This window comes from Gossypium arboreum, chromosome 5, assembly GCF_025698485.1.
Source record: "Gossypium arboreum isolate Shixiya-1 chromosome 5, ASM2569848v2, whole genome shotgun sequence".
In the NCBI taxonomy this organism is placed as follows: Eukaryota; Viridiplantae; Streptophyta; class Magnoliopsida; order Malvales; family Malvaceae; genus Gossypium; species Gossypium arboreum.
Genome location: NC_069074.1, coordinates 20,875,561 through 20,890,125, shown reverse-complemented (window position 1 = coordinate 20,890,125; position 14,565 = coordinate 20,875,561).

The window sequence follows — 14,565 nt, the reverse complement described above, 5'->3', positions numbered from 1 at the left end:
AGGTTTTAAATTATGTTAGACAACTTGTGCTACTTGGTTTTAAGTGAAAACGAGTAAAAAGGCTTAATCGGTAAAAATACCTAATAGTCATAAGTACATGTTAGTGTGTGAATTTGATGTTTTCATAGAAGGAAAAATGATCAGCATGTCATAAAACATAAGAAAATAGGATGAAGTTTAATTTACGAGCCTTGGGAAAAAGTGCAAATATGTGAAAGTTTAGGGCAAAATGTAATTATGCAAAAGTTTGAGTAAAGGGTTGTTTTGATAAATGTTGATATTAAATAATCTAAATTTGCTATTATAGATCAAGAAGAGCGAAATTCGAGAGTAGATCGGGGAAAAGAAAAAGTAAAGGACTAAATTGTAAAGTTTAGTCACATTTTGTATCGAGGTAAGTTTACAATAAATAAATGCAATATTATTTTATTTTACATTATTATTGTCAATTTCCAACATTTATATATTTATGTTATGAAAATATTTAAAGTCGAATTTAAGGTGAAGTGGCAGAGGAAAAGTGTTAGAAAGCCCCGGTTGAACCCTAGGAATGTTAGGATATTAGGGTTGACAGATGTAATGAAATGAGCCATGTAAGTCCATATTAGAAATATGGCTTTGGATACAGGATTGAGCCATGTAAGTCCATATTATATATGGCATTGGAGACAGGAATAATTCATGTAAGTCCATGTCAAAGACATGGCATTGGCAGGATATTGATAGACAGGAACAACCCTAGTATCCTTAGTATTTCGAGTGGTTCAACGGGTCAGGATAAGAGTTAAATTACAGTGAATTAACAGCAAAGGAAAAGTAGATTATACTTATGAAAAAGGAAAAGTCAGGTAAGAAAGAAGGTAAGGGAATAAAGAAGAAGATAGAAATTGAGAAGTAAAGAAATTTATGATGTTAGATGATATTATGCATAATTATCCATTATGTTGAATGTTGTGATTTATTTGCTTGTAAGCTTACTAAACCTAGTGCTTAATCTCTTTATTTTCTTCTTCTTATAGTACTTATCTAGCCACTCGGGGATCGAAGGAAACGTTAGAGGCCGATCACACTATCAAAGAAATAACTCGGTATAATTAGACGTTTTGTTTTGTGTATGGCATGTATAGAAACTTAGCCACTTTTGGTATAATATGAACAATGAATGATGTGTAAATACTTGCTAGTGATTAGCTAATAAAAATGGCCGATGATATGCATGTTTATTAATATGTATGATTGAATGGTGATTATCACATGAAAATTATGAAAAATGTGAAAGTAACCTAAAAACAGATTCAAGTAACAGCAATAATGTAACTTTGAAAAATCACTAAAAATTGTATAAACATAGTTTGAAGATGAATAATATATGAAATTAAATCTTATTATGTATATTATCTTACGGAATAAGAAAAATAGGTAAAGGTATTATATTTCATGATATATCTGAGTTTTAGTGAAATAGGGTCAGAGCGATTTCTGGAACCCCTATTTCAACTTTGGAAATTCACCATAAATTGTACAAAACTAATTAGAAGGTATACTTTATATGGTTATAATCCTTGTTGAGTCTAGTTTTAAGAGAAATAAACAGCTTAGTGATATGAATTTTTTACTGGAAGAAACATGGTTCGTAGTAACAAGAGGTTAGTGCAGTAGAGTTTTGAAACAGGGGAAACTTTAACTAATAAACTGTACTAATTGGCCAAGTAAAAAATCTATGAAAAAAATTAGTAGATAGATATATGAGTCTAGTTTCAGGAAAAATTTACGGATCTTAATTTCGAGTTTGAACTCAAGATATGAATTTTAGGCGAATCTGACGCAGAATGGCAGCACATTCCGAAATGCTTAAATAAACAATTTAAAACTATTTAAGTGATAGATTAAGTTTAGTAATGCCTCGTGCTCGATTCTGACAACAGTCTCGGGTAAGGAGTGCTACACCACCTCTGTGCACGCAAAAAGAAGTCAGAGGATTTTTAGGGAGGTTGAACTACATCGCTCGATTCATTGCTCAACTTACCAACCAGTGTGACCCAATTTTTTGACTCCTTCGAAAACATAATCCGGGAGAATGGAATAAGGAGTGCCAAGTGGCTTTTGACAAGATAAAATAGTATTTGTCTAGTCCTCCGGTGCTAGTACCGCCAACTCTAGGAAGACCGTTAATATTGTATCTGACTGTGTTAAAAAATTCAATGGGTTGCATACTGAGGCAACATGATGAGTCAGGGAAAAGAGAAAAGGCGATTTACTATCTCAGCAAAAAGTTCACAGAATATGAGACAAAGTACTCGTCCATTGAAAAATTCTGTTGTGCTTTGGTTTGGGTAGCTCAAAGACTCAAGCAATATATGTTTTATCATACGACATGGTTAATTTCAAAGTTGGACCCCATAAAGAACATGATGGAATCACCCGCACTCTTAGGAAAAATGGCGCGATGGCAGACCCTATTATCAAAATACGACATCGTATATGTGAGCCAAAAGTCGATAAAAGGGAGTGAAATAGCTGACTTCTTAGCAACTCGAACAACGGATGAATACGAGCCATTGAGATTTGATTTCTCAGATGAAGACTTGATGTGTATTACAGAGAAAAAGTGCGAGTCATCAAAAGAGAAGTCATGGAAGATGAGCTTTGATGGTGCATCTAACGCATTGGGGCATGGGATTGGAACAGTCTTAGTATCACCGGAAGGGAACCATTATCCGTTCATTGCCATGCTGAGTTTCTTTTGTACCAATAACATAGCGGAAAATGAAGCCTGTATCATAGGACTTCGTGCTGCTATTGAACAAAACGTCAAAATCTTAGAGGTGTACGGGGACTCAGCGTTGGTGATATACCAAATCCGTCGTGCTGCTATTGAACAAAACGTCAAAATCTTAGAGGTGTACGGGGACTCAGCTTTGGTGATATACCAAATCCGTGGAGATTGGGAAGTGAGAGATTCGAAACTAGTTAAATATAGTGATCTAGTGGCAAAACTGATTAAAGAATTCAAAAAAATAACTTTTAGTTACTTCCCACGAGAAGAAAACCAATTGACTGATGCCCTGGCCACTTTGGCTTCAATGTTCAAAGCGAACAGAGAAACAAAAATAATGCCTCTTCAAATGAGCATATATAAAGTCCTTGCACATTATTTCAACATTGAAAAAGAGTCAGATGGACGGCCATGGTTCCATGATATCTTAAAATATGTCAAGAATCAAAAGTATCCCGAACAAGCAAATGAGAACGATAAAAGAACATCAGAAGAATGGCAGTAGGATTCGTTCTTGATGGGGGCATTCTGTACAAAAGAGGAAAATGTCAAGTGCTATTCAGATGCGTAGATGCTGTTGAAGCCAGAAAAATACTTGAGGATTTCCATGAGGGAATTTGTGGGACACATGCCAATGGTTTCACTATAGTCAGGAAGTCGGTTATTACTGGCTGACAATAGAAAGCGACTGCATTAGTTATGCAAGAAAATGCCACAAATGTCAAATTTATGGCGATAAGATTCATGTAGCCCCTTCGCTCCTTCATATCATGACTTCTCCGTGGCCTTTTTCTATATGGGGTATGGATGTTATAGGGCCAATTTCCCCAAAAGCTTCTAATGGACACCGATTCATTTTTGTGGTTATTGATTACTTCATAAAATGGATAGAAGCCGCTTCGTTTGCCAATGTGACGAAGACTGCAGTTTGTAGGTTTTTGAAAAAGGAAATCATTTGTCGGTATGGTTTGCCTGAAAGAATTATTTCAGATAACGCCTTGCATCTGAACAACAAGATGATGAAGGAAGTGTGTGAGCAATTTCAAATAAAGCATCATAACTCATCATCCTATCGCCCGAAAATGAACGGAGCTGTTGAAGCGGCCAACAAGAATATTAAGAAGATTATTGGGAAAATGACCGAGATATATAAAGACTGGTACGAGAAACTACCACTTGCTTTGTATGCATATCGCACATCTGTACGGACATCTACGGGAGAAACTCCTTTCTCTCTGGTCTATGGAATGGAAACTATGCTACCTATCGAAGTTGAGATCCCCTCTCTACGAGTCTTAATGAAGTCGAAACTAGAGGAAGTAGAATAGGTTCAAACTCGATATGACCAGCTAAACCTTATCGAAGAAAAACGTTTGAAGGCAATCTGTCACTCGATATGACCAGCTAAACCTTATCGAAGAAAAATGTTTGAAGACAATCTGTCATGGACAGATGTACCAGAAGAGAATGATCGCGGCCCATGATAAGAAAATACGGCCAAGAGAATTCCACGAAAGAGAACTCATACTGAGAAAGATTCTCCCAACACAAAAAGACTTGCGAGGAAAATGGGCACCAAATTGGGAAGGACCATACGTCGTAAAGAAGGCCTTCTCGGGTGGAGCTTTGATTCTCACTGAGATGGATGGGAAGGAGTTACCAAATCCAGTGAACTCAGATGCTGTGAAGAAATATTATGCTTGAAAAAAAAAGATCAATGTGAAAACCCGAAAAGGGCGTCTTGATTAACACAAAAGATTAGGATGAAAACCCGAAAGGGCATCCTAATGAAGCAAACACTGGGCTTAAAAAAGCAAGGCGTTTTGAATGATGGGTCAAACAGTGAGACTACAGTATTTGAAGCATTTCTGAAAACTCGAGATCTTCTACGCAAGAAGCCATGCTTGAAAAGATTCTTGATTAAGAAACATGGAAGAGTTCATGCGTTGAAAATCTAAGCATTTGTATCCGCTGAATGCGATCCCCTTTCTTTTTATTACACTTTTTACTATTCTTGGTTAACTTTCTTTGTTTGTCAAATTTGAAATAAATAAATGGAGGTATCCCTTTCGTACCTACCTGACCATTTTCATGCATCTCATTGTGTGGTTTATTTAAATAATAAATAGTAAAATGACATACTCTGAACAAAAGAAATGTTAAGCATTACCCGGATAAGAATTTGATAAGTACAAGAGCCTCAAAGCAAGGACAAAGTTCAACCAGGGACAAAAGAGTGATATCTGAGAAACGCAGATTGTTTGTGAACCTTGAGGACAGGTACAGGGCCTAAAGAGAAAGTCAAGAGCCGAAGTAATAAATGCAGATCATCACAAAAATCGTGACGAAAAAGGACATACGACAAACATGCCTAAGGCACATAGCATAATCATGTAGGCATAAAGGCATTTAAGACAAACATGTACATATCATGATAACATCATGCATGACATATACAGGTATTCCAGCAGAGAAAGAGGTTATGATGATAGTTGTACTGAATCAAGGAAAAGACACCCGAGCTCCACCAGATGACATGTTTTGGTACTCGGATGTTTTAATTTCTGTTTTTCAAAAATCAACTCATATTGCGAGAGGTGAGTTGAACCTCGGACATGCTGAGGTATTTTCAATTTCTGTTTTTTATTTTTGTTTTCAAAAATCAACTCATATTGCGAGAGGTGAGTTGAGCCTCAAGACACGTTGAAGTAATTTTAATTTCTGTTCAAAAAAATCAACTCATATTGCGAGAGGTGAGTTGAGCCTCGGCTCACATGGTGAGGTATTTTCAATTTCTGTTTTTTAATTTTTGTTCGTCAAAATCAACTCATATTGCGAGAGGTGAGTTGAGCCTCAGGACGCGCTGAGGTAATTTTAATTTCTGTTCTTCAAATTATGTTTCAAAAAAAAAAAATCAACTCATATTGCAAGAGGTGAGTTGAGCCTCAGGACACGCTAAGGTATTTTTAATTTCTGTTTTTCATCAAAATCAACTCATATTGCGAGAGGTGAGTTAGCCTCGGGTCACATACCGAGATATTTTCAAATTCTGTTTTTTTAATGTCTGTTTTTTAAAAAAATCAACTCATATCATGAGAGGTGAGTTGAACCCAGGGTCACGGGCTAAGTAAAGAATAAAGATTGGAGCTGATCGAAGACACCAGATTTTGCCTCCCTGAAGTTGCAGTAGAGCAGGTCGAAGTTACAAGTCTTAGTGGAGCGGGTTGGAGGTATCAGATCTTACATTTCTGAAGTTGTAGAAGAGAATACCACAAACCTCATCTCCCTGAAGTTGTAGCGGAGCAGATTGAAGATATCAGATCTCATCTCTCTGAAGTTGCAGAAAGCAGATCACGACGAATCTTATATCATTGAAGATGCAAATAGATTGAAAATATAAGTTTCTATCTCTTTGAAGTTACAGTCGATTGAACCAAAGCTACAAGATGCGGTGGACTGGAAAGAGACTACCCGAACAAAAAAAACACCAAAGAAGTCAAGACTCAGCAAGACCGGGCAAAATTGGCCTTTCTTTGTGTCTTTACTCTATTCCCGTTACACGACTATGAACAAAGAGGGGTAGCTGTTGTAGGCCAATTTTGGCCCGTTTACATCTAAACCCGAGTGGCCCAATTACTAAACTAAAACCCAACAAATTAAACCCAAGCCCAATACCTAAACTAACCCAAACAACAAACCTAACAGAAGCCCACCTAAGCTAGCCCAATCCTGAAACCCTAACCCTAACCACCTAGCTGAATCAGCCTCCCCACTTGCCTCTGATGACCCTGCAGCACCGGCCACCAACTCGGGTCAAATCCACAGCCCAAGCACCGCCACTTGCACCTGCAGATTAGATGAAGAAAAGACAGAAGTAATAAAAGAAAAAGCTTGTATAATGGCTATATAAAGCCAATTAAAAATCTGTTGTAAAAGAAGAGATTTCGGATTTGAGAAAATACATACAGTATTTTAAAAACAAAAAAACAGTAGATCAATACCACAGATCGTTCGAATACCAAAACCAAGACCGAAAGTAAAAAATGTGATTAAATTTTTTTTGTTTACCGAATCTATTTTTTTTCTTTTTTCTTTTCTATTCAAACACATATCCATATACATATATATATCATATTATTTAACTAAAAAAACAAAAAAATAAAAATAAAAAAAAAGTTTTACCTTTTTACTACCATCGGCGCTACAAGACGGCGGTCAAAGCGACCGAATCAGCGATCACCTTGTGGTGGAAATTGCCTCTCCTTCTCCCCTCTCTCCCCTTTTTTTTTCTTTGCTCTACAGAAAATGAATTTTTTTTGAAGATTTTGGCCCTTTTATAGCTTTCCAAAACGACGTCATTTTGGGGCTGCCCTTTAACCCAAAAACGACGTCGTTTTGTCCTGGATCGGGTCAACCCGACCCTACCCATTCAGGATCTACGTGTTTTTGCTCTTAGGGGCTAATTGCGCGCGCGGTCCTTCCGTATTTTTTATATTTTTCAATCATATTTTTATGTATTTTAATTTGGCCCTATAATTTGTTGCGTTTTCCAATTTTGTCCTCAATGCTGCTGCGCGTTTTGGTTGAAGGGATTTATTTCGTTTTTAGTCCCTCCACTATTTATGCGCGTTGAAATAGGTCATTTTCTTTTTTTTTTAGATTTCCCCCCAAACTTCATTTTTAATTCAATTTTGTCCTTTTTTACTTTTTCTCAATTTTAAATATGTATACTATTATATTTTATTACTATTATTATTATATTTATTATTTATTAGCATTAGTATTATTTTTACTTAATACTTATATATATTATATAGTATTATTAATAGTTTTTTTGTTATTATTATTTTTCTTAATATTATATTATGTATATATTCTTTTAATATATTAGGCATATTTTATATTCTATATTACATATATATATACATTTCTTATACTATATTATGTATACATTCTTAAATATTATTAGTTATATATTTTATATTATCATATATATATGTCTAATGTTATATTACATGTATATTTTTAAATGCTATATCAAATAATGTATATATTATATACAGCTTTTTCTTAAATATTATTTATATGTATTTAAATACTAATACTATGTATATATGTTTTCAATGTATATATATATATGTTTACGTATATATAGCGTTACTAATTTTCTTTTATTATTTTTATTTTCCCTGTACATATTGTCGCTTTATCGTTCTTATTATTATTATATCTATTATTTATTAGTATTTTACTATTACTATTATTAGTATTATTTTTAATCAATACTTATATGTATATTTTTAATACTATATTTTTAATACCATATATATTGTGTATATTCTTAATACTATATATTGTATGTATTTTTTAATAACTATATTATATGTATATATATTATGTACGTATTTTTAATATTATTATGTATTTTTTAATATATATATATATGTGTATATTTATGTAGTATTATTAATAGTTGTTTTAATATTATTATTATTTCTAATATGTATATATTATGTATATATTTTAATACTATGTATATATTTTTAATACTATTATTATGTTTATATTTTAATGTATATACGTATGTATATAGATAAAATTATTAGTGATTTTTTAATATCATGTTTCCGTCACTTTACTAACTATTATTATATGTATATATATATTTATTGTTTTTATTTCGTGTTTAACACTATTATTACGTTTAATATCGCATGCATGATTATTGTTTTTAATATTATTATCATATTTATTATTTGCTTGATGTATTTCTAATTCTTTTATTTTTGTTTCTTACCCTCTCATATCGACTTGCTTTTCTTATTATGTTATTAGCATATCATTTTTATTATTATTTTCTTTTTATTGTAAGTATTGTTTTTATTATTATCCTAATGCTCTTATATTATATGTTAATATTTTTTCATTCATTATGTCATTGTGTGCCGTTTATTTATTTATGAATTTTCTATTTTAAAAATATTTTTTCATTTTTTTCAATAAACAAGGCAATGCACCGATTTAACATTAAGTCATCAACTTCATCGCTATGTTGGGTGAAATTCGTTGGCTCGTGTTAAAAACGGAATATCCTTCAAAAAAAAACCAAAAACTTGAAATTTCTAGTGTTTTGGTCAGATCGTGATTAAATGTTACATTGAACTCGCATTTTTGAAAATTAAGACAACACATGTTTAATGAGATACCAATTTTGGGAGTCGCGAGGGTGCTATTACCTTCCTCGTGCGTAACCGATTCCCGAACCCTATTTATTTTTTTCTCTGGCTTTTGACGTAGTCCTAAACTCGGCCTTCTTTTTGTTTAAAAAATAAATTTTCTTTTAGAAAAAAGAGGATTTATTAGGTGTTCGATCACACTTAGAAAAAGGATCGGTGGCGACTCCCTTTTTTAAAATCAAAGGTCGGTTTTTAAATTTTCAATAAATCGCCTCAATTAGCGACCAAAGCAAAATTTTTACGTCGCTACAGACGTAATGGAAAGTTGACCTATCATTTAATTGGCCATGTTGGCATTCTACCAGTCATTTAATCGGCCCCAATTTAAGAACCCTAGCTAGGCAGTAGAAGAAAAAGAAGAAGAAGAAGAGAAAAATTCTAAATCTCAATCTTTATGACTTGAATCTAAATCAACAAAATAAATAAAACATGAAACTGAAACGCCCAATGCCAAAACACACATTAAAGATCCGTTAGAGATATATTAGTGCCGTCAAAGAGGGGTGGTGAACGCATGGCGGTGGTGGGCTAGTGCCTTGGTGGACACCGAATGGGTGTTGTCGTGTGGCCTCCGATAGTGATGATGGTGCAGTGGGAGATTCATGCGAAGCAGCAAAGGTAGAGTTATTAGCATTGTGGAATCGATCGAAAGAGAAAGAGTTGGTGGAAGAGTATAGGAAGGTTGGGAGAATGGATTGTTTGGAAGAATCTGAAAAAAATAAAATAAAAAAAAATAATTGCTTTAAAATTTGATAATTGAAAGCGAAGCGTCAAACAAGGAAGTTTTAGTTTTAATGTTTCCTTACAAATTCGCCTTTCTTGCAGCCAAATACTATATTAAAATAGGAAAAGCTAGCAATGACAATGGCACTTCGTTGATTCAAATTCGCGTCTCTCTTGTTTTGGCATCTCCATTTCTTCTCTTCTTTTTCTCTTCTTCTTCTCTTCTTCTTCTACTTGTTTTTCATCTTCTTTTCTTCTTCTTCTTTTACTATTTTGTTTGGTTCTTAAATTGGGTTTCCACCATGGCTAGTTAGCTGATCACGTCAACTAGTTAATGAACCACGTCAGTTATTTCATTAGACTTGTATTGGAAAATATCAGTGGGTGACTAATTTGTCACTTTTCAATAATATTAGTGACTGATTTGTTCTTTTTTTAAAGTTGAATGACTATTTTATTATTAGAACCAAAATTGAGTGACTATTGATATATTCAGTTTTAGAATTTTTATCAAATATTTATTTAATATTAAAAAAGAAGAAGAAGAGTTTATCCTTAAAAAGTCGTGGGAGGTAGGAAAATGTCCCTCGTGATAATTTCGGTGAAATTAAGATTCCACAGCTATCAGAGGGTGAAATTGTTAATTAATGTTTTGTTGGTAGCACATGTTCTTCACTTGGTTGATTTTTTCCATATTTATTCTGTCAAAGAAACTTTTGGTTGGCCTGTTTCTTGTCAAAATTTTGTCACTTTTGCTGCAATTTTCCTTATTCTAGTAAACATTTCTATGGAAACTTCATTACAACATTAATGAATCCCCCCGACTTATTACACAAGGATTCCTGCCTTTGACAAATTGTGCAGCGAAAAGGGAGACGAAACCGTGTGTGCCCTGTTCCAAACTCCACCACCACACCAAACATTATCCAATTACATGTTTCTCAACTCCTTTCGTCTTACTTTTGGTATAATTTTTAAGTTCCAATTTTATGTTCCATCATATACACGAAACAATATCTTAAACTTATAAAATTATTTTTTTTTTGGCTTAAGGAATAAAAATCCCTCAAATTTTTCAAAAAAATAATTGAACCTTTTTTTTGCTTTCAATTGGGAATTTAAATTTTTAAAATACATCAACAAGGTGCTCAATTTTTTCAAAAAAAGCAATTAAGTCATTGTTTTTTTTTTTTACACTCAATTGGATATTTGAACTGTCAAAATACATTAAAAAGGCTCTTTGACAGTTTAAGTTAATTACTTCTAATTTTTTTCAGTTAAAGTTACCTTGTGCCACAACCACAGCAAAACATATGGCAAAAATTATAAAAATAAAAATTAATAAAAGTTATAAAAATATTAAATTTTAATAAAAATATAAAAAATATTTAAATTTTATTAAAATTAAAAATAAAAACATAAAATTTTATAAAAATCATTAAAATTTATAAAAATGCATCAAAAGGCCTTTCAATTATTAACTTTAACAGTTGATTATTAAAGTTAAAGACTCTCTTTTTCAATTAAAGCCATCACGTTTGCAACATAGCATGACATGTGGTAAAAATGATAAAAAAATAAAAATCAATAAAGTTATAGAAAAATTATAAAATTTCTTTTGGTATGATAATTTTTATAATTTTTATGAATTTTATATTTTTACATTTTTATAATTTTCTTATAAAATTTTACAATTTTATATTTTATGACTTTTATAAAAATTTACAATTTTTTTCCTAATTTTAAAATTTTAATTAAATTTTATTAATTTTTAGAGTTTTTATTGATTTTTATTTTTATAATTTGTTTGCCACATGTCACGTCATAGTTGTGACGGGTGACTTTAACTGAAAAAAAATAAGAGTAGTCAACAAAGAGCAAAACTCTTTTAATGTTATTTTCACCATTCATGAGACTCGAACATAAGAAGATCTTGACAAAAAAAGACATTGAATTCCTTACCACTCGATAAAACATGCCTTGATAATTTGAGTTAAATTTTATTTTAAATAAAAGAATATAAATATATAGATAATTTAAAGTAATCAAAATTTAAAATAATTTGAATTTCAATATACCTTCTCAGCAATTATTTTCCTTTACATTTTTCCATCTTTTTACTTTTCTACAACTTTAATTTTTATCTTTTCATTTTCATTTTGCAAGAAGTTATGAAAACCATCACAAAGCTTTTTTTAAAAGGTTAAATTCTATAAAAGGTCTCATACTATTATTATATAATTGGATTGTAGGCCACAGTTTAATTCAACACCTTTTTTAAACTAAAAGGAGAAAAAGGACTCAAGAATATATCGCCATTATTACATTAATTTGAGATAATCTTAAAAAAGAAGATGATCTGTTCCACTAACCTATGTTTCATTCTCCCTTCCAAACTTTGTAATAACAATTTTCAAAAAGTTGTTTGTAATACCCCGAAAATTTTTACAGTAAAATATTATCCATGATATAGTAAAATAAAGAAATAAAGTGTCAAAAAGGGAATTTTTGAGTTATGTCAATATTGGGAAGTATATTATGATATATTAATTCAAGAAAGGACTAAATTGTAAAGATGAGAAAAGTCTTGTTGCACAAGAGTAAATACTCAAAATTTGAGGGGTTAAAGTGTAAATATAAAAAAGTTGAAGGACTAATGGTGCAAATATTTTAAGGGTGGAATGATCTAGAAACCAAGAAAAATTGATGAATTAGGACCAAATTGAATAGGTGAAAAATTATGAGGGACTAAATCAAAATTTTACCAAATTAAGTGATGACTCAAGGATGGAATTCTAAAAGATCATGAAGGGCAAAATGGTCAATTAAGTAAGAGAGAGAATTCTAGAATGTAATGATTATGTTGATGATATTTTAAATTAATTAATTAGATAAATATTATTTTATTAATATTTTTATGAGATGTTTATTATTATTATATTATTATTTATTTAGTATAAAAGGAAGGAAAGATAAAGAATTAACATCACATTTCCTTTCCCATGCAACCAACGTTAGAAGAGAAGGAAAAGAAAGAAATTTTATTTTCTTTACAATTTGGTCCTTTTACCAAAAATTCACCATTTTCACCTAGAAATCAAAAGAATTTCCATAACTACTAAGAGAGAAAAATGTTAAGGAGACCATGGGGAGTTAGAATATCAAGTTGGATTCAAGAAATAGAAGCTGGAGGAGAGAGAAAATCAAGTTAAAGATTAGTATCAATAGAACAAGGTAAGTATATCAAGATTTCAATATGTTTTTAAGTTTGTTATTATTGACAAAGCATGGAAATAATGTTATAGTAGAGTTTTCTTACATAAGGTCCTATGTTCTTGATATGTTAGTGAAGAGAAAATAAGAGAAAGTGATGAGAAATGGTGTAGAAAAAGAAAATAAGGGTGTTATAACATGGTAATTAATATCTTGTACTAAAACAGTTTTGGACAGCAACAATAGTCTAATTTTGAAAAATCATAAAAATTGTAGAAATCTAATTATAGGATGAATAAAATATGAAATTAAATATTATTAAGTCTAGTTTCTTATAGAAGAAATGATGTAAGCAATGGAATTGTAAATCATGAGATATGATGACTTTTATGAGACAAGGTCAGAATGATTTTGGGTTTCCCTATTCTGACTTTATAAAATCATAAAAAATTGGATAGAAATAATTATGGGATTAAATTTATATTTTTAGAATCCTTAATGAGTCTATTTTCAATAGAAACAAACGGGAACATCATTCGAATTCTGTACGAGGAGATAATTAATTTTTAGTGAAGAAAGGCTAGAACTGTAAGACAAACAAGGGTAACTTTAAAGAATAAACTGTACTTATTGGCTAAACCAAAAATTATGAAAATTTTATGGTAAGAATATATATGAGTCTAGTTTCAGGGAAAATTAGCAGATCTTAATTTGGAGTTCTATAGATCCAGATATAAATAATTTAGTGACTATGATGCAGATAGACAGCTTGAATATTCATAAAAGTAAATAATAAAAATTATGGATAATGTTACTTACAAGTGTGTTATCTACATTAAGGATGTGGAGTGGAGAGGAGGAGGAGGAAAAATATGTATGAATATTCATCTAGCATGGCTAATTTGTATATTTTAGGCTCAAGGACTAAATTGAATAAAAATAAAACTTTATGGGAAATTGTAAAAATTTTAGAAATGACCAAATTGTATGAAATGGATTATTTTATTATTTAAATTACAAAATTGAATGAAATTATTAATTTAGTTCAAGATCCGGGAAAAACATGTTTTAGGGATTAAATTGAAAAGTGTTGAAATTACGGAAAATTCTGATATTTTATAGAATTCATGAACTTTTATCAATACATATGAGAATAATAGCTGGAAATAAGGATTAAATTGCAAGAATTTTATTTTCCCTGACCCTAAGGATGAAATCGTCATTAATTAAAAGTTTAGGGGCAAAATGGTAATTTTGCCTAGAGCATTAATTAAATGCATTAGAATATGAAATGAATGAAAATGATGATAAAATTTATTTATAAAGATCCGGACGACTCAAATATGAGACTTGATCGTAGAAAAGAAAAGATATCGGATTAATGAAATTATAAACACAAACAAGCAATGAGGTAAGTTCATGTAACTTGAATTATATTCTTAAATGCTTGAAATGTATGTTATTGATGTGAAAATAATTTGAATGTTCATTGTATGAAAATTGATGGAACATTGATATATTTGATAAAAAGGGGAAGAAATCCCGGTTGAATAAAAGGAAATTTCGATGGATCTCTGAAAAGGAATTGACGGTAAAAAGGATCTAGCCCGAATGGGT